Source organism: Megalobrama amblycephala, linkage group LG5, assembly GCF_018812025.1.
Source record: "Megalobrama amblycephala isolate DHTTF-2021 linkage group LG5, ASM1881202v1, whole genome shotgun sequence".
NCBI lineage: Eukaryota > Metazoa > Chordata > Actinopteri > Cypriniformes > Xenocyprididae > Megalobrama > Megalobrama amblycephala.
Window position 1 is genome coordinate 28,837,491 of NC_063048.1, and position 11,613 is coordinate 28,849,103.

General features: G+C 36.8%; 1 protein-coding gene across 4 annotated transcripts in view; it reads right to left on the reverse strand.

The window, feature by feature from the left end:
• Window positions 1-10,608, reverse strand: part of otx2b (orthodenticle homeobox 2b) — an 83,450-nt gene extending 72,842 nt beyond the window's left edge. For 3 of the 4 annotated variants that reach the window (XM_048191690.1, XM_048191691.1, XM_048191686.1), the window contains exons 1-2: window positions 9,985-10,156; window positions 6,797-6,956 (exon numbers count right to left, since the gene is read on the reverse strand). The gene's annotated coding sequence lies outside the window, so the exon portion shown is untranslated. The other variant, XM_048191687.1, reaches the window with a different exon arrangement.
• Between the last annotated feature and the right edge of the window lie 1,005 nt (window positions 10,609-11,613).

Genomic DNA, 11,613 nt, shown 5'->3' on the forward strand with positions numbered 1-11,613 from the left:
AATATGCAGTTGTGTTATTTTGTCTCATCACATCTTGGTCTCAGTGTTAATTAACATCATTAGGGGCTTTCGCACTGGGTAGTTATAGAAACTAATTTATAGCAACTAGCTACCAGGGTGGTCCCCCGAGAACTATATGTTCCCCTAGGGCCATTTTCCTGGTTGCATTCGCACCAGTAGTAGGAACTCTGAAGTGATGTAAGCCGGCCAACAGCAATGTCATATAAAGGAATAGTTCACCCTCAAGCCATCCTAGGTGTATATGACTTTCTTCTTTCAGCCAAGTTTGAAGTTACAAAATACTCATCCATCCATCCATCCATCCATCCATCCATCATAAAAGTAATCCATAGGACTACAGTGGGTAAATAAATGCTTTCTGAAGCAAAGCAAAGCAAAAATAGGTTTTTGAAAGAAAAATATCCATATATTGAACTTTATAAACTATAATAACTGGCTTCCGGCAACGGCCATACACGCGTTCATGAGAGAGTAAAGTTCCGGCAGAAGTTACACAGGAGTTCCTGGTCAGTGTACTCCAGTTCAAACAAATAGAGCTGGACAAAAAAACTCAAGTTCCTCTTCTATTATCTTGAAATCCTCCGATATTTTTCTTTAAAACTTCTCGTTTTAAACTTCTAAATGAGTGTGTTTTGCTCTATCCTCTGTGTTTCAGTCAAAAAAAAAAAAAAAAAACGTTCCTCCGGAAATCGACTCTCTCATGAACGCACGTATGCCACAACCACAAGCATCTGGATGGATTCCAGGGTGGCTTGAAGGTAAGTAAATTATGGGGGTAGTTTTCATTTTTTGGTGAACTATATATAAGCACGGCATTCAACAACATCAACAACTCTGTAGCGTAAAGGTTGAGAAGTGCCTGGACTTTGGTGTCGGTTCAACTATTGCTGTTTTCCATGTTTGTGGAGTTCATTTGTGGAGTAAGTATATGTAAACAGTTTACGCAGCTTTTTAAAAATGACAGGTGCCGGTGTTTCATATGGCATGCGTTCAGCCAATCAACATACACTTACGTCACTGGTAGTTCCTATTGTGCTGGGTTAGTCAGACCCGACTCTGAAGAAGGAGCTAACTTAAGGGACTTTCGCACTAGAGGAACGTTTTCATAATTCCTGTAACTATTGGTGGAAGTACCCATTTTTTGGCATGTTCACACCACAGGAATTGGGAAGATTTTTAGTTATAGGAACACCTTTTGGGGGACTAAATAAGCTTCTACTTCAACTACCAGTGACATAAGTGTACATTGATTGGTTGAACGCATGCCATACGAAACGCCAACATCTGCAATTTGTTAAAAAGCCATGTAAACACAGTTTACGTATACTTACTATACAAACGAACTCCACAAACATGGAAAACAGCAATAGTTGAACCGACACCAACACTTACAACACACAAAAAATTCAGCTCCAATCATGGTGTCCTCCTTACTCCAATTGTTGACATTGTTCAATGCTTCAGAGTTCTGGCAATGTGAATGTAACCAGGAAAATGGCCCTTAAGGGAAAAATTTTTTGGGAAAAAAAAATAGTTCCTATAACTACCCGGTCCGAAAGCCCCTTTAGTCACCCTAAAATGAGTTCATATAACTAGAATCACAGTTCCTGTGGTGCAAACCCGCCAAAAAGAGGTACTTCTGCCAATAGTTATACAACTTTGAAACAGTTCCTCTGGTGCGAAACCCCCTATTTAATTAGCATCATAGATGCACATATTTCATCTCATCTCCATAATTGTTAACATAACACATCAATAAAACATACATTTCAGTAATTTCTTTGACAAGATTAACACTGCTTCTATAGCATTACAGGAACAAGTTCACTTTGACAATATCACAGGAAATTATAACACTGTCTTGAGGCATAACAATAACGAAAAAGGTTCTCCTGACCTATGACATGACAGGAAGGTAAAAAGTTCCTCCTATGACCGTAAAACACATTTTGGTTTTATTTTAAGGGCACGGGTCTGTTAAACCTCTGTAAACTAAACCTAACCAGTGTTGATTTGGAAAACAAAAAGTTTCGTTAATACTGATTGTTATGCGAGCAGTGAGAAGCAACACAATGTGTTCGAGCTTGGAGCTTTTTCCAGCTGTCAGAGTGAAAATGAAGAGGAAAAAAGAGAGCGAAAAGAAAACAGAGACAGACACAGACATAGATGCAGATTATCCTCTCTCCCATTTTACATCCAGAGATTGCAGGAGCATCAGCACCTCAGAGAGAGAGAGAGAGAGAAACAGAGAGAGAAAGAGGGAGGGCTGGGATGACAGGAACAGGCCGTGTTTTGACAGCTGTCTCTTTTATGGGACCCGTCACAATCTCATCCTGCTCTGAGATTAGAGAAATAGAGAGAGGAGAGATGGGAAGAAACAGAGAATTCTATTCTTGTAAAGTGTATGAAGTTTAGGGACAAGTGAGGGAAAAAAAGAGCAGAATGATACACTGAACTAAAGCTATAGGAGTAGCAGAAGACTGAGTGCAGAATGAAAAAAGGAGAGACACTGAAACACTGAGAAAGGAAGAGAGGGAGAGAACAGATATAGAGAGAAAGCATTTGCATAATGTCCTCCACCACAGTCGGACCCCGAGGCTAGCCGCCCAGGATAACAGAGGGCCAATACTCTTAATTCAATCTCGTTATTTTTTCTAATACTTGAGAAATTAATAATTCTGGCCCCCGCCTCCGCAAACCACCATGAGCGCTGAGCATCACAGAGCTGCCTAAGTTTGTAACTTTAACCCAAGCAATTGATGTGGGGAGGCCCTTCAGGCAGACCTACTAATGAATGGATTGCATGTGAGAGAGGGAAGTTAAAAGATGGTCTTTTATAAAGTAATTTAAGAAAATCCTGTTAGCTGGATCAAGTACAAGAGTTTAATTTCTCAAAATGGGGGAATAAGTGAAGGGTTTTTTCCCCATGTCTGCTTCAGACTCAGAGATATGCTGTATAATGCGCACACACAACACAAGCACACAATGCAAACGCACACAGACTCAGTTTTAGTAAATAACAAATTGGGTAAGTATTAATGTGTGTGGATATGTGCATGATAGTGTATGTAGAAATAAAACCACTTAGTCTAGTAAACACTGGATAAGTTATGGGAAGTCAAAGCTTACACAGACAGATATTAATCAGATCAGATTCACCACACTTTATACAGCATCTGTAGGACACTCACCTTCTCTCTCTCTCTCTCTCTCTCTCTCTCTCTCTCTCTCTCACACAGCCACACACACACACACACACGCAGTGAAAAATGTCTCATATTGTATGTTTTCCTTTATCAGGGCACACATTGATTCACTTTGTCATTGTCATTTAGTAGGTTTTTATCCCATTGTTCTTTGACAAAAGATCATCCTACATAAATAAATAAATACATAATTATTAATATTACATTTGTATTTATTTGTTTTTTATTTTATAATGTTATAATTATTATTATTTATATTGTCTACTGTTATTTAATGATATTGGTGTTTATCCCATTGTTCTTTGACCAAAAATCATCCTAAATAAATATGCGATATTTATTATAATAATTAGGTGTTTTTTTGTGTTATAATTATAATTATTTATATTGGCCACTATTATTTAATAATTACTATATTATATTTGTTTTTATTTCCATTGTTCTTTGACCAAAGATCATCCTAAATAATTCAATATGCAATATTAATTATAATATATTATATAATACATATAATTATTATAATTGCTTTTTGTTGTCTTGGCTACTATTACTTGATAATGATTACTATATTATATTAGGCTTTAATTCAGTTGTTTGACCAAATATCATGATACATAAATAACAAACAAATAAAAATGCAATAATAACTTTAATAATAATGTATATTATTGTTATTATTTCCGTCTATTATTTAATGATTATTATATATTATATTACTTATGTAATAGTATTACTATATTAGTAATCTTTCTGATATTTTCTGGCCACAAAGACATTAAACTGATAACTTTGAATAACTGATTATTTGATGTTTTAAAATATAAATCTACATTTTATTATTCAAACTGCAGTGAACCTAAATTGATAAATCTGTCACAACATAACGTTCTGTTTGAATGATTGACCTTTTGTTTGAATGTTTGGACTGTAAATGTTTGACCTTCTGTTTGAATGTTTGGACTGTAAATGTTTGACCTTCTCTTGGTACATAATGATATCATACAAAATTACAAAAGTTTTCACTGTATGAAAACAAGAGTTTGGCATATGACATTTTTGCAATGCATTGGAAAAGGCAGTTGAAAGTATATACACAGGAAATGAAGGTCAAACACTATTATATTACATACTGTACGCTATTATATTATAATTTGATTTATTTTTAAATGTTTTACTCTGATATTGTGTGTTCATTGTCATGTTCAATTTTTTTTTTTTTTTTTTAATGCTTCCTGTTTTTCGTTCTATAAAGAAGCCTATGAATGATTTCCAATGGTTACAATTTTGTTGTAAATCATAATTCTTATGTCAGTTTTATTTGCAGGTGTCATATGACATTCTACGTTGTTATCGCAAATGCCTCATTAATTAAGTTAATGCTAATTTAGCCTTTCTCCTTGTCTCTCTCTCATCTGTGCGACGTGCCTTGGGACGAATCTTTAGAGCTGGAGGGCAATTGAGAGATACTGAAGTGGCTAGATGGCAAGGACTGACTTTGGTACACACACACACACACACACACACTGTCTCTCTCACACACAGTTATCCTCACTCCTGGCAGACATACACAAACATTCCCAATTTCTAATCTCTCTCTCTCTAATCTAATTTTCATCATTCTCTCCCTTGCTCTTTCTCTCTCTCTCCTCGATGCCAGCCAACTCTCTTTTTCTAAATTCTCTCTCCTCTCAGCTCTCTTTCTATCTCCTATTTCCCTTTTTGTTCTCTCTCTCCCTCTCTTTTCCTCTCCTCTCTCTCTGCATCTCTTACAAAGGCAGCAGGCAGTATGCCTCCCCTGAAAATGAGGCCACGCACGGCAAGTATGCAAATGAAAGCAGTGCTGCTGGATTAGAATGGGACACCATATACCCTAAATCATGATTGTCAATCATGGCGAGGGATTAAGGGATACGGGCTTATAGACCTAAAAAAGCAACACTTCCCCCCCGGGCGCACTTCCATTGTGAAAGAGGGAGTGTGGGAGAGAGGGCTTGTTGGGGGGCTGCTTTAGTGCACTACTGCCCTCTGCCTTTCCTTCAAGTTTACTGCAGGCACAGAGCCGAGCAGCTCGGGTTGTATGTTTCAAAACAGCTCAGTGGTTTCCTGATCAGTGCCAAGAACCTTAAAATATTCCACATATTATTTTATTTTAAGGCCAAAGAAACACATCATACAGGAAATTACAAGGACAAAGTGCTTAGAACTTATTTAAAAAAAAATGTAAATTCATCAGTATGACTGATTTTAAAAGTTAGTAATAAAATGAACAACAATGTAACACATTACATTATTATTACATTATTATTATTATTTTGCATTTACACTCCAAGAATTAATGCAGAGGTCATTTGACATACAGTATCAGATTATTGTTAATTTTGTTTTGTTCCATCTATTGCTGTAGTTATCAGTGTCAATCGGATTCAATCATGCATTCAATATGGTTTTCCATCCAAAAACGTTTCAATGTGTAGTTAGCAGCATGATTATGTACAGAAAGCGAGCAAAGATTGCTGCCATTATAATCACTGAAGCTTTCAATTATAACATGAGGCACACAAAGCTGAACTCCCATTATAATCGATGAAGATGTCTATGCTGTGCAATAAATCTCTTATTGACATCGTGGTTATACTTCGTTGGTTATAATGCAAGGATTCGCCAGTGTTCAGAACTCGCATTGAACAAAAACTCTGGTGTTTTGAGTGATGTTGAGCAGATTCTGACTAACTTAAACATCTGATTGGCCATTGCGTTCACACGCTCAACAGATATGTCTGTGATTGTCTACAAAGGTCAACGCTGCAAAAACACATTGTAAATAGAAACCTTTGACGCTCTTCACAATGCACTTACTCACGGGAGAGTTTTAAAGTGAAAGTGACGTGATGTGTGGTGATGTATGTTGTCCCATACTCAGAATTTGTGCTCTGCATCCGCGAACAGACACAGTAGTGAACACTCACCCGGAGCAGTGGGCAGACATTTTTTTTGCTATGGTGACCGGTGAATGATTGGGAGTTAGTTGCCTTGCTCTAGAGCACCTTTGTTGTGGGTAATGAGAATGGAAGAGAGAGCTGTTCATTCACTCCCGCCATCTACATTTCCTGCCGGTACTAAGACTCGAACGACCTTCGAGCTACAAGTCCGGCTCTCTAACCATTAGGCCACAACTGCCCCGACTATAGTGCCACGGTACTGAAGAAGTATCGTAACAGTAAATTATCAAATAAATCTTTGGCAGGACAAGGGCAAGATTCATTTTGGCAGTCACCAAAATATTTTTCGATGCAGGAAAAACCCTATATTGATTTGTGTCACTGGTTTATTGAATATTTAATTGCATATTAGATGGTTTTGCATAAATATTGTCTAATATTTATTGACTAGAAGAATTGATTTATAATTTCATTATATTTCCTAAAAATAATATCATCATTATAGTATTAGCATTACAAAGTTTAAAATAGATTGAATTTTGGGATGAAAACTCTCAGACAGCCCACACAAAACTTGATATTATCAGAAATATCTCCAAATTACACACCAACCTTACCCAAGGTTCATACCTGTATTCTGCTGGATTTTTTACATATCCATTGTGTCCCTCACTTAGCATGGCACCATTGATTCTGGGGGCTTGGCATGGCATAAAGGGTGCATAGGTGGGTAAAAACAGAGGGCAACATCTGCTTCTCAACAGGAGACAAGGCTGCCACCATATTATATCTGCACACACACACACAAAAACCTCATGAACACAAAAAGAAGAGAAAATAGCTTGCAGAAAAAATGCAACAAATGAAACCCTACTGCAATCTAATTGAAGCTCTAAAAATTTGAAAGAAAATTCATATTAAATATTCAATCAAATGAAATTCATATGAAATATTTTCTTAATTTTAAATAATGTACTGTACAGTGTGCCTGAAGCTCGAATACTGCAACGCACAAGAGTTTCACCTCAATATACCAACGAACAAACAAATAAACACTAATTGATACGAGTCTATCGACAGGCATAAGAGCAAAGGGCTAATCGTTCAGCATCATTAGGTGAAGATTTAGCTTAAAAGCTTTGAGCTGGCATTAAGCAAAGCTGCTGTTGACATGGATTGAGTGCTGTAATGCTGTATTGTCACTGCTCCAGGAGGCAGAGAGAGGGCGATTTGAGAGAGTGATGCGCTCAAGCTGGGATTTGTGGGCTGCCATAACACTGGAGGGCACTGGAGGCAGCGTGGACCAGAGGAACGGTTGTGGGAGCTCTAATAACACTGCGAACAATTCTGGATTTACTATCTAATAACTAATTAAATGTGTGGGTAGCATCGTGTAACCAGAAGCTACAGTAAAGTTGTAAGAACTTTGCTGAAAAACCAGTTGTGCACAATCTACATGCATTATGGCCTCCGATTCATAGTTCATACTTTTTCTGCAAGTATAAAAGGCCTTTTAGTAATTCTAAAAAAAGTTGTGGTACATGAGTCTTTTTGTTGTGAAGTCTTTATTGATTTTGATAAAGAAAACATAAGAATAACTTTTATATTGTTTGTAATAATTCAAGATGAACATTTACTGGACTGAAGCAACTTAGGTTACTTGATTATCCATACTTCATTTCGTAGAAAAATCATATTAAAATGAATGAATCAAATATGATACATCAGGCTCTTGAGGGACGTGATCATTGTATTGTATTATGTTTTGCCCCCCACATATAAAACTACAATTTTGTACATATATCCAAGCAATTAAATATAATCTTATTAAGACATATTATTGAGAGAGAGATAACTGAAATATATATGCAGTTTATGTAGTCTGTTATAGAAATCTCATTGATTTTACAAGCCATAATCTTACTTTTTGGCCGTATGAATATCAGCAACTACATCAAATTGCATATTTTTTGCAAATTACAATACAATGATCTACTCAATTGCTGATGGACAAAATAAATTCTTACCCTACATTTTTTCGTCTCGAGACACTGAGATATACTTCACAATAGGGAAAAAAGATGACTGCAACATCCGTTTCATGCCGACTTTAAAACCTGATGTATCAAATACCTTGCTAAAAGCATAAAACATTTGTAAACTTTTTAAATTTTCTTATACATTTTGTCTAAAGGTTGAATAAACTGTTCCATTAAAAAGAAAACAGATTTTTCTGACTATTATGTCATATGTCAGGCTTTACAGGTTTAAATAAGGAATGAAACTGTTGACACTAAAACATTGGAAACAGTGCTGTACTTAGAAAATGTTGCCTTGCCTTTTCAAAAAAAAAAAAAAAAAGGTAAAAAAGCACATTATCATATTCAACTCGGAACATCTTGGAAGACATGAGGGTGAGTAAATTATCAGGAAATTTTCATTCAGAAGTGAACTAATCCTTTAACTACATTAAATGCCTAAATTCAAGCACAGCTAACTAGACTAGGTGTACACATAAACATATTAGAGAGACCAGGGCTATTCTGTGATAATATATTAGGTAACATGCAACAATATCAAGCCATTGTTTTGGCCATTTTTTTCCAATTAATAATTAATTGTACAACTGAATAACATTTAAACCACATGTCCAAATTGACATAATAATAGCTTACTCTTGTCCTTTGAGAACATTACATACAGGTAGCCTAACTTTTGCCTTAAAAGGTTAGTTCACCCAAAAATGAAAATTCTGTCATTTATTACTCACGCTTGTGTCGTTCCAGACCTGTTAGACCTTCATTAATCTTCGGAACACAAATTAAGATATTTCTGGTGAAATCAGATGGCTCCGTGAGGCCTCCATAGCCAGCAATAACATTTCCTCTCTCAAGATCCATAAAGGTACTAAAAACATATTTAAATCAGTTCATGTGAGTACAGTGGTTCAATATTAATATTATAAAGCGACAAGAATGTTTTTGGTGCGCCAAAAAAAACAAAATAACGAATGATTTAGTGATGGCTGATTTCAAAACACACCTTCAGAAAGCTTCGGAGCGTTATGAATCAGTGTGTCGAATCCGCAGTTCGGAGCGCCAAAGTCACGTGATTTCAGCAGTTTGGCGGTTTGACACGCGATCCGAATCATGATTCGATACGCTGATTCATTATGCTCCGATGCTTCATGAAGCAGTGTTTTGAAATCGGCCATCACTAAATAAGTCGTTATTTTGTTTTGTTTTTTGGCGCACCAAAAATATTCTCGTGCTTTATAATATAATATTGAACCACTGTACTCACATGAACTGATTTAAATGTGTTTTAGCACATTAATGGATCTTGAGAGAGGAAATGTCATTTCTGAAGGCCTCACAGATTTCAACCAAAATATCTTAATTTGTGTTCCGAAGATGAACGAAGGTCTTACGGGTGTAAAATGGCATGAGGGTGAGTAATAAATGACAGAATTTTCATTTTTGGGTGAACTAACCCTTTAATGCCTTAGCACTGTGGTTTTATTGAACACTATAAAACCATAGCTATAACAAATTTGAGGAAAAAACTAAATGCCAAAAATATCATGTTGTTTGGGTGTCAGGGGATTAAGATACTAAGCCTAATTGCAAAATCGTTTAACATTTAATGGTAATGGAGAACTGTCATAGAAAGTTTTCTCATTTAAGTGCATTGTTCCAAAATGTGAGAAAAAAAGTTTGACTTTTAACACCTTTAGGATGATCCACAACTGGAGAAAGATCATCATTTCACATGAGGATTCGTCTGTGAACGTTTTCCTTCCCCAAAACAAACCTTACCTCTTCAGATATGCGTGTGAGAGTGAAATGGTAAAATTATGAGCTCTAATGAGCAGACTGAGGAAAGGGTGAGCAGAGGCTTTATCCAGCGTTCAGTGTTGACAGCACCGCTAATCCTCGCCACCTGCTCAAACACACAGGCCTCCATAAACAACAGCAGCGGTCCGCGTTCACACTCACCCTGAGTCAGCCGTTCCCGCGGGAGTCTGGCGCGTTCCCGTCTCTCAACGGTTATCGCTGCCCTCCGCTTCCCGCGCTCACTCGCTACGAGCAAACGCTAATCGCCATGCAAAACAAATAGTTCTCAAATGTTTGGAAAAGGCCGCGCTGTTTGCACCAGGGCCTAACAAAATAATTTTTACAAGCTATCCAGTTGTGATTAGGGCTGAGAGAATTGAATTTCCCTGGCAGTGATCATATTCATATTAGCCTAATTAATAGTGCTGTTTAACTTTGCCTGTTTACCATTGTAGAAACGGCACACTGTGGTGGAAACAGCAGCTCAGTTCAGCTCTGAAGCGTTTCTATCTCTCTCGGCCTTTCCTGGCCGTGACGACCGCACACATCTTAAACACTGCTGGGTGGTTAAGCTTTGCAGTTTTCTCCCATTTTGTCTTTTAAGTCGCGGGAATAATTTTCCTCCTTTGGGAAGATATTACCCTAAACCTTCATGGTTAAGAATACACGATGAGTCCTTGAGAAGAGTCTTTTTTCAAAGACCTATTGAGTCTGTTCTAAGAAGAATATATAAATATATAAAACTCGTGTACTTTATTGATTCTATAGCTATTTAGTGCACACTCTTAAAAATAAAAGTTTCAAAACAGGGTTTTAACAGTGATGTAAGAGAAGAACCAATTTTGGTTTTCCAAAGAACCTTTCAGTAGTTCTTAAAAGGAACCATCTCCTTCTTAAAGGAGGGTTGATTATTATGATTTCACTTTTTTAACTTTAGTTAGTGTTGAATGTTGCTGTTAGAGCATAAACAACATCTGAAAAGTTAGGATGCTCAAAGTTCAAAGCAAAGGGAGATATTTTCTATTAAAGAATTATCTGTTTAAGGACTACAATGGCTCGTAGGGACTACAATGAGCTTCTTCCCGGGTTAAGGACATCACTAACCCTAAAATTTACATAAACCCTGCCCCCGAGAACATGCAACAAAGGTGTGAGGCCATGCTATTGCAATAACACAAATGCAATAGTTTGTCATAAAAGCAAGATGACAATAAGTTTGATCCATAATTAAACTAAACTATATCTGTTCTATCTTCATGCAGCATTCTCTGGCTCTGTAGGATCTTACAACAGTTCCTACACAAGCGATTTATAGATTACCATGACAGAATATGCTAATCAATGACTTTAAGATAGTTAACTCCACATCAGCTACATAAATTTGTCAACTAACCATTCAGAAACGTCCTGTTGCATTCTACATGTTGTCAATTATTCTTTTAGAGTCTCTCCATCATTGTCCAACTCCGGTTTGAAAATAGAAGGCTGCTGAACAGTTTCTGACACTTTAAGTGAGCCTGCATCAGGGTTGCCAGGTTTTTACAACAAAACCCTTTTCATTTCAGGGGGTAAAATCAGCATTTTTTGCGGGGTTCCCCTGGTAAAATTCGC